Source organism: Schistocerca piceifrons, chromosome 7, assembly GCF_021461385.2.
Source record: "Schistocerca piceifrons isolate TAMUIC-IGC-003096 chromosome 7, iqSchPice1.1, whole genome shotgun sequence".
NCBI lineage: Eukaryota > Metazoa > Arthropoda > Insecta > Orthoptera > Acrididae > Schistocerca > Schistocerca piceifrons.
This window is the reverse complement of record NC_060144.1, coordinates 421016944-421040891: the sequence shown is the minus strand read 5'-3', so window position 1 is coordinate 421040891 and position 23948 is coordinate 421016944. Positions and strand designations below refer to the sequence as shown.

General features: G+C 43.1%; 1 long non-coding RNA gene across 1 annotated transcript in view; it reads left to right on the top strand.

Annotated features, from left to right (window-relative positions):
* Window positions 1-4424: 4424 nt before the first annotated feature.
* The window catches only part of LOC124804920, a 157783-nt gene continuing 138259 nt past the window's right edge, over window positions 4425-23948 (top strand). The window contains exon 1 of the long non-coding RNA XR_007017383.1: window positions 4425-4477. This is a non-coding gene — a long non-coding RNA (uncharacterized LOC124804920). The remainder of the gene's footprint in view (window positions 4478-23948) is intronic.

Here is a 23948-nt window from a genome sequence, read left to right as displayed (position 1 = left end):
TTTAACGTCAACTGCCACCTGCCACACCACACAGCAATCTTTTTAAATAGCTTTGCAACTGATACCGGTCTTCGGATGACCTTACTAGACGGTAAATTACAGCATCATCTGCGAACAACCTAAGAGAACTGCTCAGATTGTCACCCAGGTCATTTATATAGATCAGGAACAGCAGAGGTCCCAGGACGCTTCCCTGGGGAACACATGATATCACTTCAGTTTTACTCGATGATTTGCCGTCTATTACTACGAGCTGCGACCTTCCTGACAGGAAATCACGAATCCAGTCGCACAGCTGAGACGATATCCCATAGGCCCGTAGCTTGATTAGAAGTCACTTGTGAGGAACGGTGTCAAAAGCTTTCAGGAAATCTAGAAATACGGAATCAACTTGAGATTCCCTGTCGATAGGGGCCATTACTTCGTGCGAATAAAGAGCTAGCTGCGTTGCACAAGAACGATGTCTTCTGAAACCATGCTGATTACGTATCAATAGATCGTTCCCTTCGAGGTGATTCATAATGTTTGATAACAGTATATGCTCCAAAACCCTACTGCAAACCGACATCAATGATATAGGTCCGTAGTTCGATGGATTACTCCTACTACCCTTCATAAACACTGGTGCGACCTGCGCAATTTTCCAATCTGTAGGTACAGATCTGTCGGACAACGAGCGGTTGTATATGATTGCTAAGTAGGGAGCTATTGTATCAGCGTAATCTGAAAGGAGCCTAATCGGTACACAATCTGGACCTAAAGACTTGCCCGTATCAAGCGATTTGAGTTGCTTCGCAACCCCTAAGGTATTTACTTCTAAGAAACTCATGCTAGCAGCTGTTCGTGTTTCAAATTCTGGAATATTCCACTACAATTTGTAATCCCACTTTTATCCATGTACTTGTCAGTTTTACCACCATAAGAGGTCTCAGTACTGTGCTCTCAACATCTGACTCTGATCGCGATCCTTTTAATACTTCCAGGGCTGGTGACTGTGATACGGCTACACACTGCTGCCACACACTCCGTGGGGCTTCTCCCGTCGGACGTTCGAGTCCTCCCTCGAGCATGGGTGTGTGTGTTGTCCTTAGTGTAAGTTAGTTTAAGTTAGATTAAGTAGCAAGTAAGCTTAGGGACCGATGATCTCAGCAGTTTGGTCCCATAAGATTTTACGACAAATTTCCAATATTTTCCTAGGCAATGCTACCAGTGGAAGCATAGCCGTCGCCCTGAACTCGTCTGGTGTTATGTCGTGCATATCATTCCACGAAGCCACACACACAGTGAGTCGGGAAGAAAGTTACACGCATTGAGTGGTGAAAGTATTAGTGTTTCTGAACAAAAGATTCGTATCAGTGTATGTACTTGAACAGTGGAGGGAAGGCATAAGCAGGTGATGGTAAATGATACATCGTGATCTAACGTTTTGTTTAATTTTTTATTTTTCTCGCAGAAGATGTTTAAAAAGTCCACCATGAACTGTGATGCATTTTGTAACTCTTCTGGACAGTAGTCGTGTTACCTATCTGAGCTCATTCTTACGGTCCTTTACATATAAAATACGAGCGGGAAGTTCGCGCACTGTGTCCACTCTGCGCTTGTAGACTTCGCTCTTAAGCCAGTTCCGCTTTCAGTAACTTGACACATTGGGATCGGATTAGCTCGGTAGGCAATAAATGATTCCACGGCAACCCATCCAGCAGCCAGGATATGTTTCAGTGAGGTACTGTGTCACTGGGTGTGCGGAATGAGCAGGACCGAATGCCGGACATTTGCCACGCCGGACATTTGCCACGCCGGGCATTTGCCACACTTGCCCCTTCGCCAGGTAGCGATCCCTCAGGTAAGGACGCACTTCCAACTTCTGTCCGCTTTCAAACCGTCGTCTCCACATCTTACTCGATACAACCAGTATGTAAGGGACTTCTTCTTCGACATCTTGGCCAAATACAGAGCCTCTTTCCGAAATAGAAATATTTATAACTTTTGGGAAACAAAAGCAATACCAACGATTATGTCAGTATGTAATTAGTTCTGCCAAGTATAAATATAGATCCCTCTGTCTGTATGGTAGCTTCCTTTCACGCTTACTGATTGCGATAGAAAGAGTCTATCGCCATGAGAGCAACAAGAAAGGAACGATGTAGAGAGAATGCGAATGTACGCTAGTCATTTCTTTTTGACCACTGCATTTGTGCCTACTTTAATTACTACAACTGCATGCCCAAAAGACAATAAGGAAAGAAGAAATGAGTATGTTAATGTTTGAAAAGAAGAACGACATACTCCATATTTGCCGGCCGCGGTGGTCGTGGGGTTCTAGGCGCTGCAGTCCGGAACCGCGAGACTGCTGCGGCCGCAGGTTCGAATCCTGCCTCGGGCATGGATGTGTGTGGTGTCCTTAGGTTAGTTAGGTTTAAGTAGTTCTAAGTTCTAGGGCACTGATGACCTAAGATGTTAAGTCCGATAGTGCTCAGAGCCATTTGAACTCCATATCAATTTAATCTCTAAAATGGGATATCCCGTGCGGCGAAACATTAGTTAATAAAGTGTAGCGGGACAGTGTTCAAAACATGACTGAAAATACGTTCACTAAATAGAGATAAGATCATCTATGATCGACATGTCGTCTAAAGTCGACATACAGTTTTAAAATGTTAGAAAGAAGGAAATGAAGTAATACAGAATGGTATGCTTGTAACGTACGTTGTTGTTCTACATTGTTTAGCTCTGGTATTTACAGGGTCGCAGAGAAAGCATCCTAGGTTTTGGAGGGAAAAGCCGTAATTGTAATGATCTGCACTACAACAGAAACAAGACACACAACTGAGGAAAAATAATGTAGTGTGTGTTCCAGCCCACAAGCGACATTAAGCAGATAGTTCCTGTGACTTAGTATGGGTAGAGGATATATTCAACAACCGGAATAAAGTAATAACTGGCTCCTTTTACAGATGAAACAGTTGCTGAACTGTTCAAAGAAAACTTGAGTCTCATCACAAACAGATACCCCACTCATACAATTATAGTTGGCAGTGACTTCAATCTACCTTCCGTATGTTGACAAAAATACATTTTCAGACCCTATTGTAGGTAGAAAACAACTTCTGTAATTGTTATAAATGTTTTTTTTTTAAATTATTTTGAACAATTAGTTGACGAGGCCATTCAAATTGTAAATGGTTACGAAAACACACTTGACCTCTTAGCCACTAATATTCCTGAGCATCACGACGGATACAGGGATTAGTGAACACACAGTCGTAGCGAGGCTTAATTCCATAACAAAGAAATTCACCAAAACTAAACGTGAAATATATCTATTTATAAAAGCAGCTAAAAATTTGGTTGACGTCTTTCTAAGAGATAGTCTCCAATCCTTCCAAACTATGTAAGTGAAGACCAAATGTGGCCTAAGTTCAAAGACATAGTATCAACAGCACTCGAGAGATTCATACCAAATAAATTAATAAGAGACGGAACTGATCCCCCATGGTACACAAAACACGACAGAAAGCTGATGCAGGAGCACCGAAAAAGGCAAGTATAATTTAGACGAACGCAAAATCTGCAAGACTGGCGAAGTGTTACTGAGGCTCGAAATTTGGTGCCGATTTGAATGCGAGATGCATTTAATAGTTTCCACAACGAAACTATCTCTTGAAATGTGGCGGAAAATTCAAAGAGATTCTGGTTCTATGTTAAGTAAACCAGCGGGAAAGCTCAGTGAGAAAGGAGGAGGAGGAGGAGGGGGAGACAAGGGACCCAACCCTCAGGAGCAAGTAAAATCGTGGCAAATGTCCGGCGTGGCAAATGTCCGCACACCGCAGGACCTCCGTCTTGCTGGAAGTACATACGACGACGTGTCGGCAAAAGGAATAACCTCCAAGTATTGTGGTAACACATTTTGAAGCAGAGGAAGACGACATACTCCATTAAGACTGCTGTCTAAAACAACTGGACCGATGAGTTGGTCATCAATAATACTGCAACACACACGTTCACTGAGAGGAATAACAGTACGTAGACTGAAGTCACTTTGGTCGTATTGGCATACGAGTGCTGGTCAGGAAGGACATACGACTGGCACCCGTCACCTGTAGGTCCGACTCGGTTAAGAAGAGAGCATACGTTCATGTGAAGTTTTTTGTTCAGAATCATCAATACTATCACGTTTGCTCCTGGCTGACCCTATATTTATGTAAGTTGTTTGGGCGTCTGTAGGATTCGGTGAAGCGAATCTCTGTGCGGGGAAAGGGACAGCCGATCGTGGTTCTCGGATTTCTCTTGCCGGTGTTGCGTCAGGTCAAGTGGCTAGTCTGAAGCTGCGCTACCAGTTGCCGGCGGTACGCCGCGGCCGCTGTCCTTGGAAGGCACGTGACGCGTTGGCGAGCTGCACACACGTGGCGAACGGCCAGTCCAGTCCACTCCAGTCTGTGGCTGACAGCGGCCATCGTCACTTCCGTCTCGCTAGCAGGTGAGTTCGTCGCACTTTCACTTAAATATGTACTTCTCACAAGCGACTTTGCTGACTTACTCGACACGTGTTCTTAGTAGCAAGAGATACGTTGTAACTGAGACTAATGGGGAACGAGGAAAACGGTGAGCAAAGCAAAGAAAAGGTTTAGGGCGTTGACCTCAAGTAATTCAGAATTTGTGTTTTGTCTGGGACTGCCACCTCGTTATACGTAAGTATTGCGTTACTCGTGGCCGGAGGAGGGTACTTTGTGTCCCATTATCGTCTTTCATCATCTCCTGATGGCGCGTGGTAACCATGGAGGTTGGTACGCTTCCGTATATGTACCTGGCATCATAATACATTAAGGAGCTCAATAAACTTTACGGGTTAATCCTGATTATTCGCACTGTAGTGCTAGCTCAGATACAATATATTACCATTAAAAGGGATTTTTGAATGCGATGATATTTACGTCGACTTCATCATAAATTAAACTTACCAACTTACCCGTTACGGATGTTCTAGAATCTGAGAGTATGAACACAGATAATGGTCAACACCCATTTTTTGAAATATTTGCTCATTCCCATATAGTAGTTTCGAAGCTATTCAAGTTAAACTTCTGTTGCTTTCATGGTAATTACTTCTTTCTTTCGTAACTTAGTACTAGCTCTGTGACAAGAACGTAGATTTATCGTCATGCGTGATACTTATATAAAGAACTGCCTATTAATGAATTCTTTCACTCACGGCGACTGTATGCACACCACTGTAGTTAGCTCCCTTTTCAGTTACCAAGTGGCTAGAGATTGGTCACTGTTCACTATAAATACAAATATTGATCGTCACGAAAAATCCAGAAATACCCAATATGTCCTGTACCAATGATGCATAAGGGTTGGGACAAAAATTTTCCATCCGAATGCCGTAGAGTGGAGAATCGGTATGCCAATTAGGAAATATTGCCGAGTGTATTGAGGTTATCTCTTTGACGCACTAGGATGAGGATACCGGTTTTGTGAAACATCGTATCATACTCCGTGAAAAAGTTCGTTAGCTGCCGATTTCACATTCTCGTCCGACAGGAATAGTCGACCCTTCAAGGCCATTTTTAAGGGACGCAGGCGTGATAATAACGTGGGGGGCGGGGGGGGGGGGGGAGATCAGGACTATAGGGCGGATGCTCGAGTATCTACTGCTTGAGATGGCATAACTTCTGCTGGCCACCGAGATAGACTGGCATCTTGTGTCGAATCACTATCATCAAGGAACTTGGCGAACCTTTCCAGAGGGGTGGTTTTCGACAGATATGCTCTCCTATATAGAATATTCGTCGTCCGATGGATGCCTACCGGTGTTGTCCTTCGGCTGCCAAGAACAGAATAACAGCACGTTGGTCCTGACAGGACGCGTATCGTAACAATGTCGCTATAGCTCACGTTGCCGCACCTGCCGCACACATACAAGAAATACACGAATGTCGCACTTGTCGGTGTTTATATACCAGCATCGGAGTCGCGTTCCGTTGCATATACGTTACAGTAACACCCTCAAACGGAAACGTTTTGATCGTCCCTTACAAATATTGATCACCCCCAATTTACAGCAAGAATCCAAGACCTGCAGTAAAAATGAGGTATGTTACAATTATCATCTCCACTAGCAATTTGTTTTTGTGCGTGTAACAAAATCGATATGTGGACAAATACATTGATTTAAACTGGTGTTTACGTGAATGACGGAATATACAAGTACAGTAATTACAAGTACAGAAAATTGCAGTGGTTTTCTCGTTTTCCCGAAGCAACATTTATAAAGGGGGCAACAGATTTGTTGTACAATTCTCAACGGCTACCGGTTCCCTGCAATGATCCAAGGTGCTCACGCTAGAAAATATCGCATTTTATGTTAAAGATTCCTCTTAAGTTTACCTGCCATATGGGTTGTGCTCCTCCGTTCTCATGACACCTATGTTTGTCTTCATTCGTGGAAAGCCTGATGGCATAAGTTCTAATAATGATTCCACCCGCTAGAATGAGCAATGCAAGACACATTTATAGGTGCACTTCAATTTCCCAGACGTCGCCCAACAAATCAAATAATTCATTTGCTTACCTGCTACTGACGTCAAATGCTGCTCCTACTTGACATCGAATTTAAGCATTACCCATAACTCTTTATTTGGCAATCTCGCTTTCAAACAACATCAAAATTGAGCGCTGTTTTCTGCAATATGTTAAAATTTTTACCCTTCGATGGGGAATAGTGCTTGCAAGCAACATTTCAGCTCGCATATACAGCGGCATTTTGCTGTCTCTGGTGGAAATTTTCTGAATGGTGTGCGTGTTTAACAGACACATACGACACTACGTGAGTAGCTATTAGCAGTGTCGAAGTCTCTTTCTGGTCTGTTGTGCTTTTTCTGTGCAAAGAAAACTGCTTATAAACGCAAAGAGGAACATAGCAAATGGACAGATCTTTTATGGGAAGAGGAGGCCTGGCTTTATCTGATGGACAACAAGTCCACAAGAAGATGAAAACTGCAGCTTCAATGCTAGTGAGTGGTATATGGTACTATAGTTCTGCGTAGTCTCCGGACTATGGGCCGAAAACGAAGAGGTGGACTTGGCCTTCAGGAGCATTCGACTATGTGTTGTGTAAAATGTGGAACTGTTCTGTGCTTTGCCCAATATTGGATTTTTGAAGACAGTTCATATGAATTAGTGCCAAATGTTACCATTTTTTAGCCAAAAGAAAAACATTGTAGTATTTATGTTGTAGCACATGTGTACCATTTGTGGGTAATAATACTTAAAGGCACTATGATATATTTTAAAAAATGGATGAGAAAGTTCTCTTCTGACAGTAAAGATCTAATTTAAGTAACTTAATATTTTACTTTCACCACATTTTTGAGTGCCAAACAAAGGGTGAAATATGTAACCGTATGGCAGGCTCCTGATACTAAAATATAATACCGTAACACTTGCTTCAGTAGTATATCACCGACCCTGTAATCGGATACAACCGATACTTTTTATCTTTGTTACGGTAATTATTTACCATTGATAATTTCGCATTTTCTTTAAAACTTGATTACATTAAGAGTAAACAACCAGTCTCTGTATCAAACATTAATCAGGTGCTATTCTTACTGCATTTGATAGAAATTTTGTGCTGATGCGATATTCCTGCATTAAACTGTGTCGTCCATTAATAGTTTCAGAGCTACTGTCGTTTATCACGTAGCACACTTACTTTTTGTTCATCTAACAGTAAATTACTTCTGCATGTAACTTCAGAACGACTTGATATTTCCTTGTCGATATGGAACTTCAAACAATTCGTAGTAAATAGGAAACTGCACTTCCTATGCCTGACGTGTGAATCCCACGTTTTCGGGTTGAACACGTTCCAAGGTCGACTTCGCTGGTGACTAGGACACGCGATGTCCTGAGCATTTGGAAGACGTTAACCGCGTTTTCTGGTAAAGCGCCTTTGGCTGCGAGATGGAACGTGCAATTTGATAAGAAACTTCCCAGAAGCTGAAGCTCTTCTGTCCGTGTTTGCTTTAACAATATGTATGATATTTTTGGAAGGGTCCGTCTTTGGTAAAATACAGTTTTGTTCTTTATACCAAACCTGTTTCACTACAGTTTCAATATCATCAATGGGCTTTTATTTTAAGGCTGTTAAACATAAATAATGTTCTTTATTGTTTGTGTGCATGCAAATATTATTTTTGAAATCGTAATTACAGAATTCTGAAGAACACATAAAATTATGTATTCATATCTTTTTATCGCATGGTGTGGTTTTCCTGCTGTATTATGTTTTCATAGTGGCGGTTTCTTTCACAGTTTGTCATTTGTAACCATATACAACTCATTATTATCTATGCAAAAATTACGATTTGGAAACTGTTATGGCTATGATTGAAATTAATTAATTTTAAGTGGAAGGTTCTGTGTGTGTGTGTGTGTGTGTGTGTGTCTATTTGTATTATGTTTCCATTACGTTTTCCTTTTTCCTCATCTTCCTCACTGTGAAGTTCTGCATATTGAGCTGTCACTGTCACTGTTTCACTCTTTACCAGCTGGGAAAACAATATGGCGGACAGTGGAACAGTTGAATGTGTTCTTGGCGGTTGTTTTGAATCTTTCAGAGGTGTACGTGCTATTTTGTGTGTGTGTGTGTGCATGAAAAAGGAGGATAGAGAGAGAGAGAGAGAATAGGTTTGAAGTTATATTATTGTTATTATTATTTTATTTATTGAATTTTTAAATTTTGTGTGTGTGTGTTGGTTCGGGTGGGGGGGGGGAGGTTGGTATTATCTAATAATTCCTTGACGGCAGAGAACAGAGCACCATTACAGAGAGCCATGTGTTTATTTATTACTTCTTTTCACTCAACAATGGCTTTTTGTATTTTATAGCTGCCTTCAATTACTAGTTTTTGTGGGGGCTGTTGCTACATTTGAGAATTGTCAAGTCAGTATTGATGTCTGGTGGGCTGTGTTTCGTGTCCATAAGGTGTTCAGAAAATGTGGAATGGAAGCTGGTACTTTATAATGCTCTTCTGTGTACCATGTATCTGGTATTAAAGTTTCTGTTTCTCTGTCCTGTATAAACTGATTTGCAGTCCTGTCGTGTTAGCTGGTAAATACCAGATGTGTTGCGTTTGTCTGTGCTTGTGTTGGGTGTTCTTAGTTTTATCTGTGTTGGATTGTCTGTCCTGTAGGCTATTTTGAGACCTTGTAGTCTGAGTTTGTTGCTCACAGAGTAGGCGTCATACACAAAGAACAAGGGCTAAAAATAGCCTATAGGACAGACAACTCAACACCGACTAAGCAAAGGGCAGCCAACACAAGCACAAACAAACACAACATCACAACCGTTCGCTCGACGAAAGATCCGTACCAAAAGACTGGAAAGTAGTACAGGTCGCACCAATATTCAAGAAAGGTAGTAGGAGTAATGCTCTTAATTACTGACCCATATCGTTAACGTCGATATGTAGCACGATTCTGGAACATACACTCCTGGAAATTGAAATAAGAACACCGTGAATTCATTGTCCCAGGAAGTGGAAACTTTATTGACACATTCCTGAGGTCAGATACATCACATGATCACACTGACAGAACCACAGGCACATAGACACAGGCAGCAGAGCATGCACAATGTCGGCACTAGTACAGTGTATATCCACCTTTCGCAGCAATGCAGGCTGCTATTCTCCCATGGAGACGATCGTAGAGATGCTGGATGTAGTCCTGTGGAACGGCTTGCCATGCCATTTCCACCTGGCGCCTCAGTTGGACCAGCGTTCGTGCTGGACGTGCAGACCGCGTGAGACGACGCTTCATCCAGTCCCAAACATGCTCAATGGGGGACAGATCAGGAGATCTTGCTGGCCAGGGTAGTTGACTTACACCTTCTAGAGCTCGTTGGGTGGCACGGGATACATGCGGACGTGCATTGTCCTGTTGGAACAGCAAGTTCCCTTGCCGGTCTAGGAATGGTAGAACGATGGGTTCGATGACGGTTTGGATGTACCGTGCACTATTCAGTGTCCCCTCGACGATCACCAGTGGTGTACGGCCAGTGTAGGAGATCGCTCCCCACACCATGATGCCGGGTGTTGGCCCTGTGTGCCTCGGTCGTATGCAGTCCTGATTGTGGCGCTCACCTGCACGGCGCCAAACACGCATACGACCATCATTGGCACCAAGGCAGAAGCGACTCTCAACGCTGAAGACGACACGTCTCCATTCGTCCCTCCATTCACGCCTGTCGCGACACCACTGGAGGCGGGCTGCACGATGTTGGGGCGTGAGCGGAAGACGGCCTAACGGTGTGCGGGACCGTAGCCCAGCTTCATGGAGACGGTTACGAATGGTCCTCGCCGATACCCCAGGAGCAACAGTGTCCCTAATTTGCTTGGAAGTGGCGGTGCGGTCCCCTACGGCACTGCGTAGGATCCTACGGTCTTGGCGTGCATCCGTGCGTCGCTGCGGTCCGGTCCCAGGTCGACGGGCACGTGCACCTTCCGCCGACCACTGGCGACAACATCGATGTACTGTGGAGACCTCACGCCCCAAGTGTTGAGCAATTCGGCGGTACGTCCACCCGGCCTCCCGCATGCCCACTATACGCCCTCGCTCAAAGTCCGTCAACTGCACATACGGTTCACGTCCACGCTGTCGCGGCATGCTACCAGTGTTAAAGACTGCGATGGAGCTCCGTATGCCACGGCAAACTGGCTGACACTGACGGCGGCGGTGCACAAATGCTGCGCAGCTAGCGCCATTCGACGGCCTACACCGCGGTTCCTGGTGTGTCCGCTGTGCCGTGCGTGTGATCATTGCTTGTACAGCCCTCTCTCAGTGTCCGGAGCAAGTATGGTGGGTCTGACACACCGGTGTCAATGTGTTCTTTTTTCCATTTCCAGGAGTGTATATTCTGTTCGAACATTATGAATTACCTCGAAGAAAACTGTCTATTGACACATGGCTTTAGAAAATATCGTTCTTTATTCATATGAAGTGTAGAGTGCTATTGACAATAGATTTCAGATCGATTCCGTATTTCTGGATTTTCGGAAGGCTTTTGACAGTAGACCACACAAGCAGCTTGCAGTGAAATTGCTTGCTTATGGAATATTGTCTCAGTTATGTGAGTGGATTTGCGATTTCCTGTCAGAGAGGTCACAGTTCGTAGCAATCGACGGAAAGTCTTGGAGTAAAACAGAAGTGATTTCTGGCGTTCCCAAAGGTAGTGTTAAAGGCCCTTCCCTGTTCCTTATCTATATAAACGATTTGGGAGACAATCTGAGCAAGCCGTCTTAGGTTGTCTGCAGAAGACGCTTTAGTTTATCGACTAATAAAGTCACTAGAAGTTCTAAAAAAATTGAAAAACGATTTAGAAAAGATATCTGAATGGTGCGAAAATTGGCAGTTGACACTGTATAACGAAATGTGAGGTCATCCGCATGATTGCTAAAAGGAATTCGTCAAACTTCGGTTACACGATAAATCAGTCTAATCTGAAATCCGTAAATTCAGCTAAATACCTAGGTATTACAATTACGAACAACTTAAATTGGAAGGAAGACAGAAAATATCGTGGGGAAGGCGAACCAAAGACTGCGTTTTATTGGCAGGACACTTAGAAAATGTAAGAGATCTACTAAGGAGACTGCCTACACTACGCTTGTGCGTCCTCTTTCAGAACACTGCTGCGCGGTGTGGAATCTTTACCAGATACGACTGACGGGGTGGATTAAAAATTACTCACATATAAAAATCAACTTGTTGCTCTTAAAAGAAAACAACCGACAGGCATAAAATTAATTTCAGTGGCGTCCCAAGCAAGTGTATGATGGGACCGTTACAGTTTATAGTGTATATTATTGATCTAGATGAATGCACCGGAAGCTCTTTAAGGCTTCGAAGATGATGCGCTTGTCTATAAGAAGCTAGCAACCCCAGAAGGCCGTAGAGGAAAAGGTCCAAATATTGGCTAATTTAAGTTATAAATAGTAAAATATTTCTGTTAATTCATAAATTATTGAGGAAACCTTTGGATGGTACAATAACATGTGCCATTAAAAGTTAAATGGGGTTAAACAATTAAAAAACATCCTTCCTATTTTAAATAATTTATTTCATAAACCAATTAAAAACTTCGTTATTGGCTTCAAATATGGGCTACCATTAACATGAAGGAAAAAAAAGTACTTAAAAACAAGTTTGAAGCGGAAATTTATTTGCAATAATAGCAAGTATAAACTCCATTGTCAATCCCTCACTTTCAGTATGCGTCCACATATAGCGCTAGATATACTGAATCCAAATTTGGCTGTTGGCGTCCGCTAAAAATGGACTGTCGCAGAATATGCACGTTCTATCCGTCCCAGAAGACGTGCGGTCTTCAGAAACCTCAAAAACACTTTCCTCGTCGTCTAGGGTAGGCCCATTCTCATTAGATAATTCGTGACGCAAATATAGGTCTTTTTTATGGTGCTAAGCAACAGTCATACAATACTTTTTAAAGGAACATAGCGCCATTTGACTGTTTTATTGTCTATTTAAGGTCAACTCATGTTTCGGCCTTTTATGCCGTTTTGAAGTATTTGATTTTACATCTTTAACATATACTTCAGGACACTTAATATGTCGTCAAGTTCAAAGTTCGCCGTAAAGTAAGAAAAATACTGGCTTCACACGAAATTCCTGAGGTAAAATCATCATCTTGAACAGATCAGTGAATAATCTGAAATGCTACAATATGGTGATTTTACATCCGGCATTTCGTGGGAAGCCAACATTTTTCTTAATTTATGGCCAGCTTTGAGCGTGACAAAATGTTCAGTGTCTTGCAATATACTCGTATGTTAAAGGCGCAAAATCTCATACTTGAAAATGGCATAAAAGGCCAAAACCTGTGGTGTACTTCCTATTTCTTCCATGGATTTTTTTGCTTCAGTTTTTGATGAGGCAAAGTATCTGTCTCTTCAGTGACCAGTCCACGGAACTTGTGAGCTCTTCGTTGTATGTGATCCTGTAATCAAGCAAGCTTTTAGAGAGTTCCGACCTCTGTTTTCTTGTTTCCTTTGCAATTGTTGGTGGGGAAATGTCAAAAGGGCTAACAAGAGCCGAAGTTCCTGGTTGTGAATCTGATGAGGAAGAAATTGGCAGAGGAAATTATGAAAACATTCTTGTCCTTGAAGAGGATAACCGTGAATTTGTTGCCCATTGCTCTAGGGAAAGAAGTGCCTTAGGGCTCACGAATCGATAGACAGTATGAATGGTGATTCAGAGAAAGATCTGCCGAACTTCTACCAGCTTCGTTAGTGGTGAGGGGTGCGTTAGTGTCACTGCTCTCTGCTAAGACAAGCGCCATTCGTTTCAAATCTGATGCAGCATAACCGAAAACCTTTGATCCTTAGTCAACAAGTATGAAACAAGCTCTTCTTCCAGACATGGTCCTAAAACAGAAGGCCTGCCTAGCGTAGCACTGTCAGCAGCAGTTGGGGTAAGATATGTTTTCTTACTTGGAGTCAGCAGGGTAGAACGAGGTACATCATATACTTTTGCTGCCTCTAGAGTTCCTCACAGCAGTGACGGCTTCAGGCATCTTCAAAGGGTCGTGCGTTTTCATTTTCTCTTGGCTTGGTGGTTTAGTCTTGTTGCATGGCACCGCGGAAAATAGATCTTGAGTAGATTACAAATAAAAATACAGGTCTGTAAATTGATCCAAATACAGAATAGCCCATAATTAGACCCTCCATGGTAGCCCATATTTGGACCACACTGTAGACGGAACAATGAAAACTGGGAAACACATATTTTAACGTACCAGTAATACAGTTATTTGAACGAACTGCATGCAGGGCTAAGTCAAAATGTAAGAAAAAAAAATTGTTACCCACGTACCTGCCATTAGAGTTCAGTCCACATCGAGGTTTTCACGCGCAAAATCTCAGTGCACCCAAACAACATGTGTTCGCACAACGAACTGTTTACAGTAGTCGTTGGCTTGCACGCACCACTGCCAGGTTGCAGCACTTTCTGCACCCCCAGGCCTGCCAGCCCATATTTAGACCACGACCCATATTTGGACCTTCTCCTATAACGATTTGCAGGAGGACCTACACGCAGTTGATGAATTGTGTAGGCTCTGGAAATTCACCCTGAACTTAAATAAATGTAACATATTGCGCATACATAGGAAAAGAAATCCGCTGCTGCACAACCACACTATTGACGAAAAATTGCTGGAAACAATAACCACCGTAAGATATCCAGGAGAAGCCTATCTATCCGGAATGACATTCAGTGGCATGATCACATAAAATAAATAACAGAAAAAGCGGATGCCAGACTGTAATTCGCAGAAAGAATCTTAAGGAAACATAATTCATCCACTTAAGAAGTAGCTTAAAAGAAGATCGTTTGACTGATTCTTGAGTACTGTTTATCAACGTGGGACCCTTATAAGGCAAGAGTCACAGATGAGATACGGAAGATTCAACCAAGAGCGGCGCGTTCGTCAAGGGAACGTATAGACGGTGACAAATTTAGCACCAAGAGCTATTTGCTTCAAATATTACAAACAACCATATTCTTGAGACCATTCAATGAAAACTCGGCGTGGGAGAATACAAACCTTATAATTAAGTGATTGATTTTAATACTACGTTATTCCCCAGAAGGAGGTCGGTTATTAAAACTGCACTCTAACGGTAAAATACACTACGTATGTTAAAAAATTTGTATACTGGAATACAAATAAATAGAGAAAAGTTAAGATGGTGGTTTTAATACTACAACTCAACTACCAACTCCGCCTTCAGTTTAGTATTACACACAGGACGTCCATAAAACCATGTTCAGTAGCCAGAAGGTCCTTTTTCGGGATGTTCAGTTTGACCGAAACTTACACATCTTCGATCTCAGTGAACCATCAGAGACCCATTCTGCTCTGTGTCTTTGCGTGGTAGGTTCACGTTTTGCACTAAATCTCCTCACCGGTGATGACTTTTTCCTGAAAAGAGTTGTCCGCTCTTTTCTATTTAGTCCAACAGCAGGCGTCCAAGTGCAGTGTTTGTGTTCATTAGGCGAAATGTGCAGGATAGTCTTTCCACACACATTTCTCTTCTTCACCCATTCTGGAGAATGTCCTGAACATTCTACATGAGGACGGCTGATGAATGACGCACGTCTGCTGTTTGCAGTAGTTGGTACATGCTCTCCAAGTAGTTACTGTTCAGAAGACGCTTGTACGCAAGGACTAAAATCAGCCCCGGAACTTTGGGACGAGTGTTACAAGCGTAACAAACTACATGTACGAAATCTATGAATCCACCGATGATCACGTTATAGAAGGAGGTATATAACGGTGACGGTTTCATAACACTTTTTCAGAATTACTTCATAATGAGAAGAATGTTTTGTTTCGATTTTTATTTCAGTGACATACAAAATGGGGATACATAATATAAGTGTTTTCTGTGAGAAGTCTAGTTAGTTGCAGAGACTGAAGCAAGTCATACTTGCTTCCATATAGCTTCATTTTGTTACTGTTTTTGACTGTCACTGTCACACACTGGCGTACCTTCTAATTGTTCAAATGGCTCTGAGCACTATGGGACTTAACATCTGAGGTCATCAGTCCCCTAGACTTAGAACTATTTAAACCTAACTAACCTACGGACATCACACACATCCATGCCCGAGGCACGATTCGAACCTGCGACCGTAGCAGCAGCGCGGGTCCGGACTAAAGCACCCAGAACCGCTCGGCCACAGCGGCCGGCTGGAATATCTTCGTGAACACCATCTGCCTATTGTCTTGGCCTTATGTATCACACCCAATACAACATAAAGCACACCCTACAAGCAAGAAATTTGTTTTTTCAGCATGGCTACGAGCACGGCATGTTGCGTCGCGGAATGCAGGCTAGTACACGACGACAGTTAATTAGTCGACGCATTTCGCTTGTGTCACGCAATCCTCTCCTGATTATCCACTTGAGCTGAGTGGCTTCCCTTAATGATGCAGATTGCTCATATCTAGGAACAAGCGAACATTCTCGTGGAATTATTGTATGTTGTTGCTTCGATAGTTAAGGCATAGTGTGACACGAGCCATCTCACTCTTACTAAAACAATCACTTCACGCTCTACTTTAATTCACTAAAGCTGCATTTTCTTCTATGAATACTCTTTTTATTTACTGCTTAAATACTTCCTGATATACACTGAAGCACCAAAGAAACTGATACAGACATGCGTATTCAAATACAGCGATATGTAAACAGGCAGAATACGGTGCGTTGCCGAAAGTCTGTGTAAGATAACAAGTATCTGGCGCAGTTGTTAGATTGATTACTACTGCTATAGTGGCAGTTTATGAAGATTTATGTGAGTTTGAACGTGGTGTTATAGCCAGTGTACGAGCGATGAGACACAGCATCTCTGAGGTAGCGATTACTTGGGGATTTTCCCATAAGACCATTTCACGTGTGTACCTTGAGTATCAGGAATACGGTAAAACATCAAATCTCCGACATCACTGCTGCCGGAAAAAGATCCTACAAGAACCGGGCCAACGACGACACAAGAGATTCGTTCAACGTCACAGAAGGGCAAGCCTTCAGCAAATTGCAGCAGATTTTAATGCTGGGCCATCAGCAAGTATCCGCCTACGAACCATTCAACCAAATATCATCGATATGGGCTTTCCGAGTCGAAGGTCCACTTATGTATCCTTGATGACTGCACGACACAAAGCGTTACGCCTCGCTTGGGCCCGTCAACACCGACATTAGACTGTTGATGACTGGAAACATGTTGCCTGGTAAGACGAGTTTCGTTCCAAATTGTGTCGAGCGGATGGATGTGTTCGAGTTGGAAACAACCTCATGATTCCATGTACCCACATCTCAGCAGGGGACTGTTCAAGCTGGTGGAAGCTCTGTAATGATGTGGGGCATGAGCCGTTGGTGTGATGTGTCTAGATACGACTCTGACAGGTGACACGTAAGCATCCCATCCGATCACCTTCATCTATTCATGTGCATTATGCATTCCGACGGACTTCGGCAACACCCCACACGTTCAGAATTGCTACAGAGTGTCTCCAGGAATCTCTTACAAGTTTAAACACTTCCGCTGGCCTCCAAACTCCCCAGACATGAGCATTATTAAGAATATCTGAGATGCCCTTGCAACGTGCTGTTTAGAAGAGATCTCCACCCCATCGTACTCTTACGGATTTACGGACAGCCCTGCAGGATTCATCTTATCAGTTCCCTCCAGCACTACTTCAGACATTAGTCGAGTCCACGCCACGTCGTATTGCTGCACTTGTGCGTGCCCGAGGCAGCCCGATATTAGACAGGTGTGCCAGTTTCTTTGGCTATTCTGTGTATTTATAGTCTCTGGTGCTTTCACTTATCTTTACATACCGCCTGTATCAATGGTCATCCACAATGACGGATGCACCATCTTTAGACTTAACAGTCACATGCCCTAAATATACATAATACTTCGGAAGCAGTATGAAGTACGTAGCCGAGGTTACTTTTATTACGCAACATATTAAGTAACTTCTCTATCCATTAACGGGTGGAGATAATAAGATAGTGTGTAAGCCTCTGTTAAACCCGCTTTTAACTACAAATTTTATCTGCGCCACATCTGTGGAGTAGATTCGTAAAGATCTAAAGAATATTCGTAGTTTCGAACTTGATGTTTACTAAGCAGGTTCTAGCAGTATAAACGTCTTTGTTCGTGTGTGTGCCACAACACTTCTGTTGCACACTCTCAGCATCTGAGAAGCCTCTATGGAAAGAGAAGGTAACGATACATTTCCTGTCCTCGACGCTGTCCGCTTTGGTCGAGCGGTCACAGGCGCCTCAGTCGTGAACCGCGCAGCTGCTACGGTCGCAGGTTCGAATCCTGCCTCGGGCCTGGATGTGAGTGATGTCCTTAGGTTAGTTAGGTTTAAGTAGTTCTAAGTCTAGGGGACTGATGATCTCAGATGTTAAGTCTCATAGTGCTTGTCCGCCACAGCGGAAATAGAAGTTTTGTGTGTATTGTCAACAGGTAATCTACGCACACCGACCTGTACTTACACGCTACCGGTCATCATCACACGGCACAGAATCACGCTGTGTTACAAAAATTGGTACGTAGTGCAGTGTCAGACGCCGATGCCTATCTGAGCCACCTAATCACAATCTTCAGGAACAACGGCGACGACTACCGCCAAATAAATGAAGTGATCTCAAACGTGAATCGCAATAAGACCGCCGACGAGCAGTAGTAAGCGAATCTTGCTTTTTTGTCCTTCTGTGGGTCCTTGTCCGGCAACAAAAGCTTCCTGCTGAAAAGACGAAAGATCAAATTGAACTTCAGACATCCGTCAAAATTCTGACAGTTGCTGAGTGCAGTTAAAGGTGCGGCAGGACTCAGAACGCCTGGAGTGGACAAGTTACCTTGGGAGTGTGGCCGTTCTGATGTCGGACAAACAGTGTGCACTGTGGAACAACGCAAGGAGGTCTTATCACCTATGGTATCCCCAAATATCCGCTTTAACTGAGTGTGTTCTAGAAAACGTATACCGAATTAAATTTGACGAAATCTTTGGAACCATGTAATTAAAGAAGCCATCGAAAGAAATATCATTGACAACACCGCTAACAGAGACAGCGGCAGCAACTCATTGCGGCTTGAGATCCAGCGATCGCGAAGTTGAAGCGGGCACATCCAACACGGAGTCAACGACTGTCTATATGCGCCGATGGCGTGAGCGCCCGTGACGTCAGAGCCGGCAGCTCGAGCCCCGCGAGAAAGACTGGCCGCAGCGGTTACGTCAGAGCACGTGACACTGCAGGTGTGAGAGTGCCAGCAGCCGTCTCTGGCGGGGAGCGAGTACCTGTTTCCCACGAGTTTAATAATTCCTGACGGCGTGTTTAAGTACATACAAGTTCTCGTTAGCACACGACAAGAAGGTACCATTAGGGAGTCCTTTTCAATTAAATATCGATTTCCTGTGGGCCCTGCACGGAACCGAGCGTTCGCGTGTGGCGGAGAAGCCGACTAGTGTGACGTCTCAAGTATCGTTGCTGGGCCCGTATATCTCGCTGACCCCGAGGCAGCTAGAGTATATTAGCAGTCATTCCACGGGGACATGGCCAAGGAGTGGTTGGTCGAAATCTTGTGACATTTTAACCACTCGATGCGCCCAGACCCCTGAAAACATTTTATTCAAACAAACCTCTGACTATTCACACTGCATATCTCTGTCCTTCCTACCTAAAATGGATAACACATGTTTGCACAGTGCTCAAAGACCGCACAATCGTTTTGTAAGCAGTCCGTTTGTAGACGAACTGCAGTCTGTCAATATTGCCCCAATGAACTGTAGCCCACTATTTTCTTTGTTGAAATCCGGAGCCTATATGGTAGTTACACTTAATAAAATTTCTTCGTGGGTCAAACTGCAATCGGTGAAATGTCTGAGAACTACAACAGCCGCGCGGGACTAGCCGAACGGTCTTCGGCGCTTCAGTCATGGACTGAGCGGCTGGTCCCAGCTGAGGTTCAAGTCGTCCCTTGCGTATGGGTGTGTGTATTTGTCCTTAGGATAATTTAGGTTAAGTAGTGTGTAAGCTTAGGGACTGATGACCTTTGAACAATTATACATGACTGTGCTTAAACTGACACACAATATTTTTAGCGCAACGCAGTCTGACATTCAAAAATCCCGGAAAAGAATGGCCCCGACTAACAATAACCTGTACTTTCATGAATCACTTACCTCACAAAAATCTTCGTTACTCGAACCACTGCACTACAGCGAGCGCCACTACTGCCACCTAAATAAAAGATTCTAACTACTGAAAGCACTAACTACTGATAGGAATAGTTAGCAAATGAAAGATTTTGATAGAGAACAAACAATGTATTTACCTTAATAGTGTTCAAAAGTCATAATAAATATAGCAGTTCATAGCATCCAGTCTTACAAATGTATTGTCTCTGATGGACACACGTCCAGATCATCGGCTCTCAAATTTCCGCCATCTCTCTCCCCACATCCACCATTGCTGGCGGCTCACCTCCTACTGCGCAACGCTACGCGCTGTTAACAGCCAACTGCCCAACGCTAAAATGGCGAGTATTACAACAATGCCAACCAGCCACAGACTGCACACAGCACAGCCAGTGATTTTCATACAGAGCGCTACGTGGCGGCGGCGTTACCAATATAAGAACCTAAACAGCCTACTTACACAACTGATAGCATCTGCTGTGTCATTAACGTACATGACTGACAGCAACCATCCTATTACACTACCACATGGCTAACCAGATTTTATATTCTGTAAATAACTCTCCATCCAGACTAATGTGAAGTGTCCCGCCCTTCAGGAGTTTTTCATCTTGTCGAAAACTTGATAATTGTTCTCATTTGAACGTATTTCCTTAAGAACGCCTCGATGCGGTACTGAATAAAAAGATATTTAGAAGTCTAGAACCAACACATCAACCTGATTTTTTAATCATGGAACCAAGGACATGTGTGAAGAACGCGTGTTATGTTCTGCATGACCTATGTTTTCGGAATCCACGTAGATATCCATGAATAAGGCCATTTTGTTCCAGCTAAATCGTAGTGTTAGAGCTCGGTAAATGTTCAGATTACTGATACAAATGGTACTGAGTGATTTACGATGTTTATTCTGGTTTCAGTATCACTTGGTGCTCTTTTACCCCCTTACTCTTGCTGTCATCCAAAGAAGGTTATATCTGTACGTGAATTTCAGATAACTGTCTTCTTCGCAAGGACCAAACACAGGCAATCGGTTCTTCTGTTGGTGCTAACAACTTGACCTTGTAATGAACGTGTCTATTTATGAATTCCAAGACTCAGAGTTTAATTATGTTAGCTAATTCGATATTGAATAACAGTAGCTAAAGTAAGATGGCTATAATATAACAGTAAAGAAAGTAGAAGTAATGAAGGCCAAATATCAGTCATAAAAACAATGTTTATATCAGATAACACGTGATTCCTTCTAAGCCGTATCAAGATGAAATATATGTAAGGATAAATAGCGTTATATTGTGTTTGCATGTGAAGTAAGTCAAAAACAAATTTCATTAAGCATTGACTCTGGATACAAGAAGGTCAAATTTTCCTGCCAGGCTCTCAGCATATGACGTGTATATAGTAAGCCCCCTTTTGCTTGCTGAAGAAAAAGCACAAGCATGTTAGCAGAATATCAAGTGTTTACGAGGGAGAAAAAGTAAAAAAGTTGAAAGTTGACCGAGAGTAAATAGATGACTTACAACTACGGTCAGGGTGTGACTGAGCAGTGCGTTATACTGGCAGAGGCGCTAAGATCATTATGTGGTGTTCCTTAAATCCACAGTGTAAGTCAGTAAACAAAATCAACGTACCATCACATAACTGATGATTGCACCTAATATTCTGCCTTCCGTGCCATACTTATTAGGCTGTGTAAGTGAGTACTAGAAATCAGAATAGAGAGCAAACTGATACTGCAAGAAGAGTTTGGTTCTATATAACCTTATGGATACTGGGGGAGAGCAGCAAACTTTAATAATAGAAGTCAGAACTGAAGCGGGAAAGGGGAGTTAGGATACTTCGGATACCTTCGTGGGTTTGTGGACCCTACAAAGAGTCTTATATATTGCAAAGTGAAATAATGTGTTAGAAATTCTGAAAGAAGCACACTGAAGTTCTAAATAGCTAATGACGTATGAAAAGTGTGAAAATAATTTGTGATAGTTGTAAGAATTGTATACGACTGTGTTGATGATTACTTGTACTCACTTTATTTGACACTTGTGGAGGAAAATTTTCCACATGCGCCTCTACCATAAGTATCGGTTTAAATTCGTACTAGCTCTTGATCTTTGCTTCACTCATACTTCGATGTAAAGCTCCGATCAGAACTATCTGGCGACGACAACTGGGTGAAATCTCAAGTGTAGGGAAGCTATCACTGTGCTCGAATTCAGTCCTCCCCCGGTGTGGCCTCTATAGGGCGACTTGTAGCCATTTCACGAATTCTGTTTTTTTCATCTGCTCCCAGAACCCCTTTATCTTTTCTCTTCTTCTTTCGCGCCATTCAAAGATCTTCAGTAAACTCTTCTCCACTCTGCTCGCTGTTGACTCAGTTTTAACTTCCCATATCCTTCTCTGTCGTTGATATCTGGTACGTTCATCGGTGTGCACTTGCTTCTCCAATTTTCTTTCCTGTCTACCACAATCCGCATTTCCAGTCAATTATTTTGAGTTCTACAAATCAATCAGTTCCTTTCATTCCTCTTGTTCTAACTGTTGTTTTACATACTGCTTTGCTCATTCTACTCATACTCATCCAGATTACGGGTCTTTCCATTCTTACCGTTTTCAGTGTTCTGCCTCCTGTCTGTATCCTCATGCTCTGGTACAGAACTACCCTAGTTCCTCGCAATCATATCTCACCATCTCTGCTAGGGCCCATACGATTTTTCTCTATTCAACATCTAGTTGTTCTGTACCCGTCTTTCCAGTGTTATCGTCTCTGAACAAGCTGCACCGCATTTCTCGCCGTTTCCCTGCAGTATCTGACGTTTGCGACCGTGGATACATTATTTTTATTGTATACCTCACTCGTTAAATAGAAGGCTTATACCAATTTCTTCAGCATGTCTCTTGTTCTTTCACTGCTACATTCCTCAGCTCAGAACTGTCAATAAATGTGAGATCTGCTCATTCGTTACTTTCGCCACTGCAGCGAGAGATTTCCACAAGCGTGTGTGTGGTATGTGTCAGCAGCTATATGAAGACAAACAAATGATTAAAGGGAAGTAGTTCATTTATAAGCTTGTCTTATTTGTGACTAGGGCCTGCTCGTATTGATGAAGCAATTGGGGTCCCAGCAGTAACACCGGAGCCGGTGGGTGTGGCCGAGCGTTTCTAGGGGCTTCAGTTTGGAAACGCGCGACCGCTACGGTCGCAGGTTAGAATCTTGCCTAGAGCATGGATGTGTTTGATGTCCTTAGGTTAGTTAGGTTTAAGTAGTTCTAAGTTCTAGGATACTGATGACCTTAGATGTTAAGTCCCATAGTGCTCAGAACCATTTGAACCCAATTTGAGCAACTGCGTACCGCGCGTGGTAGCCGCGCGATCCAGGGCGTCTTGTCACGGCCCGGGCGTCTCCCCCCTTCGGAAGTTCGAGTCCTCCCTCCGGCATGGGTGTGTGTGTTGTCCTTAGCGTATGTTAGTTGAAGTTAGATTAAGTAGTGTGTAAGCTTAGGTACCGATGACCTCAGCAGTTTGGTCCCATAAGACCTTACCACAAATTTCCAAAGTAACTGCGGAAATGTGAATAAGAGTTCACGACGACGAGAACGGAGAAAGTCCTCGTATTTTACAAAATTTCAGAACAGCGGAACCAGCTACCAAGGACGAACGCCAATTATAATGCCAATAATTATGTTAGGTACGGGAGTTGGTAGAATCTTCCAATTACCACTGAGTGCTAATCCTTCATGTTCTAGGTTTCAGTCACCACAAAGCTACAAGAAACAAGCCATTTTTTAGTCACCCGATAATTCAATTTCAGCTGGCAAAGTCTTTTCCGAACTGCTGGTATAGTTCGAAGAAATGGTTTGCCTTTTCGAATAAAGACCGATAACTACTCTCCAGATCACACTAAAGCAATAGCAAGAATTGGAGGAATAAGTTTGGCTGTTTAGCGGTGAATGGGTGAGGATGAAGTGGGAGCATTCGTTGAAGATGGAAGGAAGGAAGATTTAATGTTAATGTCCAGTCTACGACCAGTTCATTAGAGATGGACCACTAGCTCTGATTCTGTCAAGAATGGGGTAGAATATCGGCAGCGCCTTTTCAAAGGAACCATTCCGTCATTGGCTTGAAGTGATTTAGTGAAATCATGG